Source organism: Helianthus annuus, chromosome 15 (genome assembly GCF_002127325.2).
Source record: "Helianthus annuus cultivar XRQ/B chromosome 15, HanXRQr2.0-SUNRISE, whole genome shotgun sequence".
In the NCBI taxonomy this organism is placed as follows: domain Eukaryota; kingdom Viridiplantae; phylum Streptophyta; class Magnoliopsida; order Asterales; family Asteraceae; genus Helianthus; species Helianthus annuus.
This window is the reverse complement of record NC_035447.2, coordinates 132,962,431-132,977,780: the sequence shown is the minus strand read 5'-3', so window position 1 is coordinate 132,977,780 and position 15,350 is coordinate 132,962,431.

Below are 15,350 nucleotides of genomic sequence, written 5' to 3'. Positions count from 1 at the left end.
GTTTTAAATTATGATTTATAACATAAATTTTGCCATAAATTTCTAACAAAAATACAAGTATTGGAGGTTGGTTTTTGTAAATAAAAATGGGTAAATATATATTTAGAATATATATTTTACATTAAAGACACTTGTGTGAATATGTGTATACCTTGTGTATAGTTATATTATTTTTGGATTTAAAATAATACAACTTAACAAAATACCAAGAACTTACAATCCAAAATAATACCAAAAATTACAAGGAATAAAGTATATAAGTTACACACTTAAATATTGGCAAACCGAACAAGAACGTAACTTATAAAATATTCCGGAAAACACCATTACGAATATATTTTTAGTAAATATTATTTTGGATACAAGATATGAAAATATGACTTTCGTTATTATTACAAAGTATATCATATTTTCGACAAAGAGAAAATATATTATTTTTGGAAGTAAGAATATATTTTCTTAGAATATTTAGAAGATATATGATGTTTGAGAAAAATATATATTTTCTTGACAATACATCATTTTTGGGACAAAACAAGTTTAAATATATTTTTTGAGGAAAGACTTGAAAATATATTATTTTGGAAACTACAGATACGAGAATACAAATACACATATATGGAATACTCCCATCCTTGGGAAGGAAATGCGAAAATAAATACTTGAGAAGTATTATAACTTCGGAAAATGTTAAAGACATAAAAGAAACGTAACTCAAAACATGAATACTAAGGCAAGGCACGGCCCGCTCGTCTAATAGACCCTAACACATTGTAGGTAGTTGTGTTTGCTGACGAGAATTGAGTTACGAGTACTGAAGACGCAAAACAGTGAGTTCATGCTCCCCCTTTTCTTTAACTGTTTTTGGTTTTATAACTCTCGGGGGTGAAATACATGTTACGAATACTTGAACGGTATGAAATGCCTATGAAATACTAGATCATGTGAGCATAGACGAAATACAGAAATGCCATTAATACATAATTAGGGACGAGGGTTAGATCTAACGGGTACGGCCGAACCCCACTCATGGTCACAACTAGTGCCAAGTAGTGCTTCGGAGTCCCAGTCGAGGTTAATCGACACAGTCGAGGTTAATCGACACAGTCGAGGGTAATCGACACAGTCGAGGGTAATCGACACAGTCGAGGGTAATCGACACAGTCGAGGGAAGTTGACATAGTCAAGGGAAATTGACACAGTCGAGGTTAATCGACACAGTCGAGGAAAATCGACAAGGGTATAAGCCATTACGAGTGCTTCCTAGGTCCTCACATGCCTTAAAGTCCTTGTAAAACATTCATGTTCATACACGCTTTTCATACCTGTTTACAAAAGGAGTCTCTCAAAGATTTACAAGATTACAGTACTCACAAACAAAACGCATGAACTCGCTCAACTTTTTGTTGATGTTTTCCAAAATTACATGTATTTCAGGTGACATGATGGATCTTGGGCGCGGGTGTCGTAACTAGAAGTAGACTTCAAGTTTAGATGTCATCCACTTTTGTTGGTTTGTAACCTAATCGAAGGTTGTGTTTTAAAAACTTGAATAACCAGTGTTTGTAATACTCAAATTTTATGAATGGATGAACATCGTTTTGATCATGTAGTTGTTTATTACGATTGAATACAATGATATTAAACCAGTCACACATCATACGCTTCCGCAAAAGTCAGGGTGTGACATACACTGCTCAGAATATTGGAATATGACATAGGATATTGAGAGTAAAGTAAAGGTAAAACAACAAAGAACACTTGATATAGCGAAGAAAGCCTTTATCAGTGTAGATCGCCGACACAAAACCTTGGGAGATGACTATAAAAGTCGTCTACCACAGTCAATATTATTAATACAATAAAAAAGGTAGAAGAGAACTGGAATGAGCAATTGTACAATGAATACTAGTGCAAGTGATTATTTGATCACAAATGGATTAGCTTCAAAATGAAACAAGTATGCGAGTGTGAGTGTAAGCAGAGATTTAACCTTTAATTCGATCGTCCAACCTCTTATTTGTAACGATAACAAAATAACTAATTATCCAATATGCGGGGATACTTCGAAATATTCCCTATTGAATGTCGTAAACTCGGTCCATAGCACCAACGGTCATATTCTCCAACAGAAAGAACGAGTCTTAGGCATGACATGGTCATCCTCGTTCGTCCTTGTATCAATTAATAACACGTGCAATTATGGGTTAGTCAAAATTAGGAAATAGGATCAGGATATAAAACCTATTAAATATCCCGGATGGTTTGTCGTTTGTTTCCTGGAATATCTGTTAAAATCTTCACCCATAACAATTGTCCCAAAAAATAGAACATTTGTAGGATACCCATCTTCAAACGTTTTGATTTTTCGATATCTTCACCGAGTAAATGTAGGGATAATCGTAAGATTAAACACGTAACAATTCCCCATGAAACCATACGACATCGTTCTCGTGCCTTTCTCTCGCTTATTTCAACTTTGAAAATTTCATTTTGTCTCATTGTTCAGAATCATACTACAGTCTTTAGGTACTTTTCTTGCTTTCTTCTTCTTATTTTGCCGCATCCTTCTTCACGCTATTCTCATGGCGAATAAGAGAACTCGCTCTTCCAATCTGGTCTCCGAGAAGACGATCAGGGATTTTATTATGAAAATCTAATTGAATGCCCAGAATAGGAAATCTGTTCTTTTTCAAATACAGAAATTTCCCAATTGAAAAGCACCGGCATATTCCCTGAGTCGGCTGTATTCCGCCCGTACAACCAGGGTTGTTGTTCAGACCTAGCTTCAAAGATCTGGATTTGTTTCATGGCCTTCGCGTTCACCCTAGGGTTCACTTATACGTTTTCACCACTGATCTCGGAATTCTTCCAAATCACTAGCCCGAGTTATGCTCAAAGCTAGCCAGTGGTATGTAGAATTCTTTACATGCTTAACAAACTGGTTGAATCTCATGGGATCAACATACAATTTTCCAATTTGACCACCATTTACAAATTAAGAACCCATGGATCATACCGTTTTGTTCTCAAGTTAATATCCCGTCAACCCCTCTTGTCTTGAAAACTACAAAGAATGACAAAACATGGAAGAAGAAATTCTTTTTCATTAGAAGAGACTCCATCCCAGACGACGTCTGTAACGCTTCGCCTTTCTGTACTTTCCTTATTTAGAAAGTATGTTTGTATTTCTATTCTTGGAAATTTATAATCTTGTTGTATTCGTATTTTCCTTTCCAAACATTGTAATTTGATCATAATAAAACTCGATTGTTTATACATTATTTTATACATACTTGTTATACGTTGCAAACATTGACACATACTTATACTCGAAATTCATACTTAGAATACTTGTAACATCATTTATACATGCATTATACTTATACACCACACTTGTATGCTCGAAATACCTAAAACTGGCTAAAATACGCGAAATTGGCCGAGACTTAACCCTTCCACACGAATGAGCCCCCTCGTGCAAAGAGACTCAATCACCCCAAACTCATTCGCACCAAACCGCTCTGCATCTATAAATACGAACCCGCTTCCTCACTTCACACCTTCTAGTCACTCTGAACTCTCTCAAGCACTCTAAACTCGCACACTTCAGCTGATTATCTCAGTAGCTTCTAAGTGAGTCCTAGCTTACTAACTTCATCATTTTCTACTTGATTTCTTCTACTTTTTCTACTTTCTTCAAATCTTCATAACTTGGTTAACCTTTTAGATAATTCCACAGACTTGCCTTGACAGTCTAATGATGAAATTTACCACATTGAGGTCCAAGATAAAATTTGAAGTTCTGTTTTTATTCAAGCTTTTATAAAATACCATTCTGACTTTAAAACTTGGTGAAATCTGGAATGCACCAAGCTCACAACTAAATCCATAGCTGTGGGTTAGTGTTGAGGTTGATAATCACTAAGAAACGAGCTCGAAACAAAGAATTCGTGACGAACAAGATCCCAGTCGCACGAAGTAGTCCCTTCGCGCGAACATGCTTCTCTTGTGCAAATGAGCCACTCGCACGAATGAGCAAACTGTGTTGGAACCATCCGGGATTCCCATTTTCAGTATGGACGAACCTGTGTATTGGTAAAGTGTAAACCGTGGGAGCCTTGGCTTTCCGAACTAGTTCCACTGCCTCACGTGCCCCTTGTAATCGAACACCCAAACATTGTCCTAGAACCAGAATAAGTTAACACCGCCTCGCCTCCAACACTTACCATGTTAGGAATGACACTCCCGGGTTGTCCATATTTGGCTGATTGGATATGTGTATTTATTTATTTCTGTTATAATCATTATTCGTGACCAACAGGGTTTGTTAACTATGTTAATGAACTTTGAGCTTTGGTGAATCATACAATGAGGCGTTAGTATCTCCATGCTTGACTTCTATTAACTTCGTGACTATATTGGACTAATAATGCTATACTATATAAGATATATCTAAAATATACATAACCAGATACACGACGTTAACCATTTAATGGTTAAAATGTTCAAAAGGACTTTTGTTCGCACGAACAGGTCCCTTTCGTGTGAAGGAACCTTCTGTTCACATGAAGGAACCATCTGTTCGCACGAAGGAACCTTCTGCTTGCACGAACAGAGTTGTGAATCTTGGTTATTCTTTATCTCCGTTCTAAGTTCCTCGTCTGTTGATTCTAATGGGCGAATCAGGACCCATGAAATCACAGTAAAATTAGTGTCACAACGAGTGCTTAGACGAGATACATTTTCGTGTTTTATATTTACTTTCATTCTTTAATTCCAATCCAAATCTTCTGTTCAACTCCGAATAACTCACACCTTCGTTTACCCCATGTAGGGTAACCTCAGTGTTCCAACTCTTCTTAACATCACTCACGTATTTATAAAAGAAGTTTTGCAAAACTGTGAGTATAATTGATCTCAGTTACTTTTTACACTTTTGGGTGCAACACATTCCCACTATTAAACTCACACACACATACTTTATGTTTAATCACAAAACAAACAATCATTCGTACATGCTTAATACGTTATGCTTTAATTCATACGTGCTGGAACATTCTTACATGGTATACTTTTCATTAACTTCGTATAAGCCTCCCTTAACATGTATAACACTATAGGAGTAATCCACCGCCTGCATTCTTGATGTCATGTTAAGTTAAAACAGAATGGTCATGTCGTTACTACGATAGGATTACGCTAGCAGTAATCTTTGGGTTGACATTTATAGTTGCATGCCAACCATATTTTAATTTTAGATAACAAGTTTTGCCATGTTGATTGTTTAAACATGTTATACTTATGCTAGTATTGAACTTGTATACTCGCCAATACATCTTTGTATTGAACTATACTTTGAAATGTGTTGCGGGAATTTGAGGACGATGGTGAATATGGAATCTAGTAGGATTGACTAGAAACCCACCATAATTTTAGTATTATTGTTGTAATTGTATCGCGAACATGTTGTTGTAATTATTTCATGTACTTCTTATAATTTTATTTCAAATGTTGTACATGGCATTTTATCAATGAAATGAAATTCGGTTTTGTTAAATAATGTCGCAAATAGTGTTATGAAGTCTCTAGCAATCTCTTTTTTGTCTCACTCCGATGTTTCGCCATCAGTTGGGGTGTGACAACATCAATCTTCTAGTGCATTTGGTTATCAAGGGTAGGAACTAGGCTTTCGGGATATGGAAATATTCCACATTTTTATACTAATATCTTGTTTATATCTTTGTGCAACAAACTTTTTAGAACTCACCCCTCCTACGGCTGAAGCTACTAGCTGAATAACAACATTACTAAGGCTACCAGAGAGTGATAGGACCTTTCAGATCATGAATTTTCATTCAAATAACACCAGCCATACTTCAACTTCAGAGAACTTAGGTAAGTATCCCCAATAGTATCATGCATGTTATTTTAATATAATATATAAATATCGAATTAACCTGTTATCAAGAGTTGCCCCATTCCACTCTGCCAAGAATCCAGTTCTAATCCCCAATATGAAAGCCAGTTCGTCCAAGAAGAGTAAGACAGATGAACCAACAACTTCAAGTTCTTTCAAAGGACTTGGTCTTGACGAGGTTTAGACAAAAATGGTCAACTTTATTAACTCGATAAGCTCTGACATCCTGATCAGTATCTTGGAAAATATTTATAAGTATATCCTATCTTTTGTTCTGATCTTTATCAGTTCCTACAATGACATAAACAGATTGCCAAGATCATAGAAGCCTTTCACAATGACACTCAAGAGGTGTAAAAGAAGGTTACTGAGATCGAGAATGAGGCTTGCAAAAAAGAGAAGGCTATTCAAAACAAGAATGAAGAACTGACCCAACCTCAAGAAGAAATGAAAACCCTCAAGGTTAGGCATGAAGCAAAAAATGAAAAGGTTCTACGAGAAGGGTAAAATGTCTGCCGTTGCTGTTGTTTGCAAGGCTTGGATCAATGTCTTTATGGAGGCCATGGACGAGAGCTTCGATAGAATCCAACGGAATGTTGAAGGTTGGGTTACAAAGCTAAAACAACTCAGGGGAAAACCCATTCAATATCCTGCACAGGATATTACGAAAAATGTTTTTACCCAAGAGAAGGACAAGGACGCATGAGCACAAAAATCAATGGACCCAACATCAAGGCCTGAAGTACTTGCACTGCAATAGTAACTAGGATTCAAACATTTTTATGTGTTTTCTCATTTGTAATTCATTTCAAACAATTTTATTTATACCATTTGACTAATAGATTGTCAACGGTGGAGGGATCCTAGGTTTTAGGCGAAACCATTGACTGTTTTTAAGAAAGTTTAATATTTCCAATGGTTAGGTCTGTCTTTTTGGACAAAGTTGGAAATATTTCTTAATACAAAATGCATTTTGCGGTAATTTTTTTGTTTATTTTAGATTCATTTACAAAATAAACTTATGTTGAAAAACCTATATATATTCGTTTAATCAAGTCATTTTAAATCATAGGTGTGACAACCATTTGTGATTTAATCTACCATCATTTAGGTCACACAATAAAAAGAACAAGATAAATTTGAAAGATCATACAAGACTATGATCACAAATTTTCATTCTTTGATTAGATTTAGAATCACCTGTGATGTCCCCTGTAACCTATTTCGAGAAGTATTAATGCTTAGAATATTCCTCAGAATACTGTAATACATTGAAGAAATGAGTAATCAGTGGTAAAAATCATAAATGAATATCCAGCAAGAATATTGGCGAGAATATCGGGATTATAGTTATTATTATGCTAAAACGATCAATTATATAACGGTTGCTGCTGATTAAAGAAGCTAAAGACTCGTGCTTTTAGTCAATAAACACGTGTGGAAGTTGGAAAACAAGTTTATAATGGTGACAAAAAGAATATTCATCAGTATCCCTGATGTTTTAGGATATTCTGTTATATTTTTGCACTATAAAAAAAGGCTATCTGATCAAATTAGGCACAATCACGACCCACACTCTCATTTTTTTATTATTAACACTTCCTCTTGCAGATCACTTGCAACAATGAATTTCACTTACACTCACAGTCACATTAGAGATCATTGTAATATTTGACCAGATTAGCTCTCGAGTTATACTGTTTTTTTTTTGTTCAATAATCTTGGTTGTGGTAGACAACTTTTATAGTCGTCTCCCGAGGTTTTGTGCTGGTGATTTCAATTGATCAATGGCTTTCCTCGAAATTCCTTATGTTCTTAGTTACTAAATCATTCAGTTTCACTTCTCTCGATCAATATCCCAATATCCTGAGCTGTATTCTAGTGTTCTGAGCAATATTTTTAGAAGTTTATACAAAATTTTTATGACAAACATTTAGCATCGTTGTCCAACGAATTAAGTACTATTTTACCACACTTTCATTAATTAATTAAAGGTTAGCACACTACCACGCATAACAGATTTGATCAACTAATTGCTTAGGTAATTTTTAACCAAAAATAATTTGGCGCCCACCGTGCTCGAACAATTCATTTCGAAACGTTTCTCGAAAATGGCTTCACGCTCAAAATCGACTTCGTCTACCATTCCCTCACCAACTTCTGGTCCTATTGTGTCCCTTCCCTCACCTCCATCATCGTCATCTCAAGTTATCAGGAAAATAATGGTGGCCAAACCAACAGAAATGTCTCTACTAGCCAAGGTGGTTCCAGATCCGGAATATCCACTGAAACATCTGTAATGGTCTGCAATGATGAAATCCACTCTTTGTTCACAACGATGAGATAGTAGATGAAACAGAAGTATGATACTAATCGGATGCTGATTATGGAAATCCAGACCCTGAAGTCTAATTCGAAAAAGCTAGCTGAAGATGTCTTCACTCCTCTACAACCTAGGGCTCTAAACTTCGGCTCTGTGGGATTCACTGAGAATCATCAGGGAGATTTTATTCCTATGCAGCCTCGAGATATGTCTGTTAATCGTTTTTACGATCAGAATCTCTACTCTCATGAGTGTAGGATTATCTTCAGGGTTATCTTCCGAATTGTCTTTGGGATATGCTTCAGGATCCGCTCCAGGATCGTTACCTCAGAACTTCCAGTTTGGTAACATTTCAAATGTGAAGGATATGATATCGAGTGTACCAAGTGTAGTTCAACCTATACCAGAAGTATCCTCGACCAGTCACAAGATATCCAGATTTTCTCCACCAATCTACGATGCTGAAATTACAAAAAGATTTCAGATCCCGAACATGAAGTTGTATGGTGGCTCAACCGATCTGGAGGTGCATGTGGCGCAATACTGGGAAAGAATGGAGATCAACCACAGTCCTCTAGACTTAAAGGATGCTTTCTTGTGAAAGTGCTTTGGGTCCACCTTGATGGGATCTGCTTTGAAATGGCTCCTAAGTGTCCCTCCTTACTCAGCTACTTCTTTTGCACATTTGGTTAACATGTTTAATAATCAATTTTCTTGTTGTAGAACTTTTGAAGGTTAACTAGTGATTTGTACGAAGTCACTCAAGAAGCTGATGAATCCTTGAGAGATTATGTTAGCAAATTCAGTTGGGAATCACTGATACCCTGAACTTAGATGTTGCTATAGTTGTACAAGCATTTAAAATGGGTTTACAAAAAGACTATATGTTTTATCAGGACCTTGTTATGAATCCTTGTAGAAATCTTGATAAGGTTAGGAACATGGCTTTATGATTTATGAGGTTGGAAGATGATAAGAAAATATAGCAAAGAATAGATGCATCGGCCAACTATGAAAGCCCAAATATAAAATCTGAATTATCATCAAAATCCTACAGAGCAAAACCCTATACTAAATTTGATAACAAAGGGGTTAATGTTGTGGAGGATGAGGATGAGGATGCGGATAAGGATGATGAAGATTATCTTAAACTAACAGATTATTGTTTTAGTACTGGTATTTCAGGTTTATTGTATGCCATGAAAGACTTAGGGGACAAGGCTAGATGGCTAAGAAAGAATGACAGAGGTTTTGCTTGGTAGGATAGGTCTAAATGGTGTGCGTACCATGAGGACTTTGGGCACAATACTAAAGATTTTATTGCTCAAAGGAAGGAGATTAGCCATCTCTTAAGTACAGAGCTTAGGATACCGATAGGAATCCTAAATGAGCGACATCTCCACCGCCAGACGCTAAAGTAATTAATTCCATATTGGAGGATCTGACATACGTGGTACATCATATTCTGCAACTAAGAGACACCCTCTAGTGCTATGGGAATTTGAAAATTCCTGGAGAAGCCATCTATAAAACAATAAAATTTATGACCAGATAGTCTTTCTAGCATTTGGCGATGAATGGAAAAGGAAAGTGGTATTTCCTTGTTGCGTCGTTTAATTTACGATAGTCAATACAAACTCTCCATCTAGTGATGGTTCTTGTTGGTATAAGTTCATTTTTCTCATTAGTTACTACCGTCATACCTCCTTTTTTGGTACTACTTGGACGGGACTTACCCTTGGGCTATCGGAGATAGGGTAGATAAGTCTAGTGTCTAGCTTGATGACTTCATTTTTAACCACTTCTTGTACGTTTGGAATTACTCTTCTTTGTGGTTGTATTAATGTTTTATAGTCATCTTCCATTAAAATTTTGTGTGTGCACATGGAAGGACTAATTCCTTTGATGTCCAAAAGCTTCCATGCGATTGCGTTTTTATGTTTTTTCAAAAGTTTTATTAATTTTCTTTTTTCAAAAAGTGTTAGTTTTGAGATGACGGGGAGCTTACCATGTTCGTCCAAGAATGCGCATTCTAGACCTTTTGGTAGCTCCTTGGGTTCATGTAACGGTGGGCCTTCAAGAGACCGCTTATTTTCTTCTACATTAAGATCGATGGCCGAAAAGGTTTGTTACATGATTTCTTCCTCTTCGATGAGTTGTTCCTCAGTTTCTTCCGAATCGGGTGGCTCTGCTTCATCTTCAATTAGGAGGTCGTCATTGCCAGTTGGATATTTCATTGATTGGTCAAGATTGATGTACCATTTGTCGGCCCCTAATTGAAGTGGTAGATTGTTTTGCTTCCGGTTGACTAAGGTTTGATGGATTTTTATGAACGGTTTCCCCACACGAGGGGGTATCATCTAGGATGATAAAGTCGGTTGGTACTACCGTTTGGTTTGTTTGGATTAAGACATCCTCAACCATTCCTGTGGCTTTTATCATTTTTCGTTTAGAGAGAAAAATAGGGATTTTAAGATGAGAAAAATCACTAGTACCTAAATTTTCAAAAACATAGTTTGGCATTATGTTAAGACAAAGATCTTTATCAATTAGCACGTTACTAATGAAGATGTTTTGAAAAAAAACGTGGTACCGATTTTATGTTCAGTTCATGGTGTTCATCTTGTATTAGCGAAGTTTGATCATTTGTTATTGTAATGCTAACTAATTCTTTGATTTTGGTAGTAGTGTTTTGTCACCTCCCAACCGATCGGATGACTATTCGACTGGAAGTGTGATATTCTTTGAAGTTTTGCAAAATTGGTTAAGTGTTGGGATTATAAGTCACCTGGTCGAATAGGCGTTCGATCAGATGGTCGTCCGATCGAACGACTATTCGATTGAGCAACCTTCTGTTTTGAAAACCTTTGTAAACTCAGTTAAATTAGAAAGTTTGTGGTTTGACGGAGTGTCACACCCAAATCGATGGCGGAAACATCGGGGTGCGGCACTAGGCGTCCAGGTTGCTCAAAAGTTTCCATAACACTAAAGATTTCAATATAAATTAATCAAATTTCAACATAGCATTGTCTAAAAGATCGACCATAATCTGAAGTACCAAATACATCACATAAATCATTGTTTAAAATTCTAGAATTTACTAGGTGCGTTTCTAAGCATCACTCCTAGCTTGTTTTCTTGATTCAGCATCCTATCAGCCTGCAACATGTATTAAAATATCAATACAAAAGTATTGGCGAGTATACAATTTTGAGTATATAGCATAGTAGTTTAAAAGACTCATATCCATCATGTAAACAGTAAAAATAGTTTCAGACATGCTAGTTTACGCAGTCCAAGTGATAGCCCAAGTGTCCCGATGCATTTAACACTTTCCCAAGACTCAAGGAAAGAAAATAGAATCCTCCTAACAATACCCCCGAGAATAATGGGGAGGTGCATCTTCCTATTGCGCTACTATTGTTAAGGCGGAACTACACACAAGGATTAAACGTTCACATAGCATAAAGAATCAAGAATCCAAAAGTATCTAGTTTCACATTTACAGAGGATAGAGTTTGATTCAAATAGTTTCAAGTTTCATAGAATACATGTTGCATCCCAAAAGGTTAAAACAAAAGGGATCGAGTATACTCACAGCGGGTGCTAAGTGTTGACACCTACTGCTTGGATTAAAGGGAGCTCTGAGAATAACTTGATTATAGTTTAACAGATAAGCGTCAGACAGAATAACCAGAATCGTGCAAAGTGTCGAAACAGTCACCTGATCGGAAGGCCATCCAGACGGATGGTCATCCGGTCGGATGACTTGTGAGATGGGACGGATCACCATCCGATCGGATGGTCATCCGGACGGATGGCCATTCGATCGAATGGTCATTCAATCCAAAGGTGAGATTCCAAAACGTTAAAGTCTTTTGAAATTTTCATTGTAGCCTTAGTCCAAGTCGCTCGATCGTATGGTCATCCGATCAGATGACTATTCGAGTGTAAGTTTCAAAGTTTCAAAAATTCTGATTCAAAAATAGTTTAAGTACTGAAGTTTAGTGAGATAGTTCACCTGGTAAGACGATCATTCGATCGGACGGTCGTCCGATTGGATGGTCGTTCGTCCTTGGTGTTCTTGTCTCTTTGAACGTTGTAAAATTCCTAAGTTTAAGTTTAACGAATGCGACGTGGTAACGTATCAAGACAACGGAAACTCACCAAAGTTCAGCTCGCCTGATCGGACTGGAATCACCCCATTCGATGGGACGGCTGTTATTGGTTGCGTTTCATGGCAGACCCGTACTCCGGTCATCTTCTCCGGTGATAATCCATTTCCAAGCCGACCCCAGACTAATTATCAAGTCTACAGTCCGTTTGGGTCAGGATTTCACTGTCTTAGGTAAAAGTTAAGAAAGTTTGAAGAATAACATGAAATTAACTGAAAAAGTTAGATTTTTGTAAAGATTCGGTGTAAAACATATGGAAGTCTCTTAGATCTGAGCTAAAGCTTGCCGGAAATGACATCACATAGTCGGTTGTACAACCGCCATGATGACGTCACCTTCAAGAGCTCGAATCTTAGTGATTTCATGGTAAAAAAGTGTGATTTTGATGAAGAATCATGTGAAGAATCGTGTATAGATCGAAGTTGTACAAGATATACGTTGAAAACTTACAAGAATTGGCCTAGAATCGAAGAAAAGTGCCTGAGAACGGAGTGCGCGCGTCTGGGTCGGAGGAGACTGTCACATCAGTGAAGAATGATGTGACAGGTCCTATTTATAGTGTCAGAGTGTGAGTAAGGCGGTGTAAGGAGCTGGATCGGATGGCTGTTCAGTCGAATGGCCCTCCGATCGGATGGTCATCCGATCGGATGTCCATTCGGACAGTCCAATCCATTTTGCAACTTTTCCGTCTTTGGTTCGTTTTTCGAGTTAGGTTAAGCATTGTGTTGTGCATTATTGTGTAGTATTATTACATGACAAGATTATTCAATTAACACCAAAGTTTCCAAGTTTCCATAAGTGTCAAGCCTCCAGTCTCTCGTTTAACCAAGTCTCAAGTATCACGAGTCTCAAGAGTCAAGAATCAAGTATCTAGTAATAAATATCAAGAATCAAGTATCAAGAATCGGGTATCTAGAGTCAAGTATCGAGAATCAAGTGTCAAGAGTCAAGTATCTAGAATCAAGTATCAAGAAACAAGAATCAAGTATCTAGAATCAAGTATCAAGAATCTAGTATTAAGAATCAAGTTTCATAGCATCAAGACTCACAAAGTATCATAAGTGTAAAGTTTACATAGTATAGGGGCCAATATTGACAAAAGCCAAAAGTTTAGGGACGTAGGGCGTTACAGTCTCCCCTCCTTTAGGAGATTTCGTCCCCGAAATATAAGACGAAGACTGCTCGAAGAGCTACGGATACTTAGACTTTTCACTCTCGAGTTCCCAAGTGAATTCAGCGCCACGCTTTCCTTCCCATCGAACTTTGACGATGGGAATTTTGCTGTGCCTTAATCGCTTGACACCTCAATCCATAATTTCGACCGGTTTCTCCACAAAGTGTAAAGCTTCAGTTATTTGCAATTCTTTGAGGGAAACCTGAAGTGCCTCGTCGGCTAGGCATTTACGAAGATTAGATACGTGGAACATCGGATGTACGTTGTTTAGTTCTTGTGGCAGGTCGAGTCGGTACGCCACCTTGCCTATCCTTTCGAGTATCGTGAAACGACCCACATAGCGAGGGACGAGTTTTCCCTTCTTACCAAAACGAACTACTCCCTTCCAGGGAGATACCTTGAGAAGAACCCAGTCTCTAACATCAAATTCCAGAGGCTTGCGCCTTTTATCAGCATATCTCTTTTGTCTGCTCCTAGCCTTGATCAAGTTTTCACGGATCTGAAGAATCTTATCCGTTGTCTCTTGAATGATTTCAGGGCCAGTAAGTTGCTTGTCACCAATCTCATGCCAGCTGAGCGGAGATTGGAACTTGTGACCATATAAAGCTTCAAAAGGAGCCATCTGAATACTAGAATGATAGCTGTTGTTATACGAGAACTCAATCAATGGTAAATGTACATCCCAGTTACCACCAAAGTCGATGACACAAGAACGGAGCATATCCTCTAGGGTTTGAATAGTACGCTCGGTCTGTCCATCCGTTTGAGGATGAAAGGTCGTGCTAAGATTCAAGTGCGAACCCATAGCGGACTGAAAGGTTTGCTAAAGACGTGAAGTCAAACAACCATCACAGTGCGAGATTATGTCGAGAAGTTTGCCATGACGGCATATAATCTCATTGGTGTAGATTCTAGCAAGTTTCTCCACTTTATAATCTTCGCGAATAGGAAGAAAGTGGGCGGATTTGGTCAAACGGTCAATGATTACCCAAATACTATCATGACATGCGGGTCTACGGGGTAGTTTAGTTATAAAGTCCATAGCGATGCTATCCCATTTCCAAATAGGGATCTCAGGTTGTTCAATAAGACCCGAAGGACATTGATGTTTAGCCTTTACCTTCGTGCAAGTAAGGCATTTCAAGACGTAGGCAGCAATGTCCTTCTTCATACCTGGCCACCAATAAGTCATACGCAAGTCATGGTACATCTTATCAGCACCTGGATGAATAGAGTATCGGGATTTGTGAGCCTCGTTCATGATGAGTTCATGAAGATTATCGCGATCTGGCACCCAGATGCGATTTAGATAGTATTGAAGTCCATCAGACTTAGTTTCGAGTTGATCCACAATAGCACCTCGTATTTCAATAAATAGACTACCTTCATTGGCTGACGAATATTAAGCTTCACGGATACAAGTATGAAGGTCACTAGAAACATGATAGCAACGAATAGTATTGACATGAGGCATACGACTAAGAGTGTCGGCCACGACATTCACCTTTCCAGGATGATAGCGAATTTCGCAGTCGTAGTCGTTTAGTAATTCCACCCAACATCTCTGTCGCATGTTCAGTTCCTTTTGGTTAAAGATATGTTGCAGGCTCTTATGGTCGGTGAAAACCACACACCTAGTCCCATATAGGTAGTGTCAACAGATCTTTAACGCAAACACAACTGCACCAAGCTCCAGATCATGAGTAGTGTAGTTTTTCTCATGTACTTTGAGTTGGCGGGAGGCATAAGCAATAACCT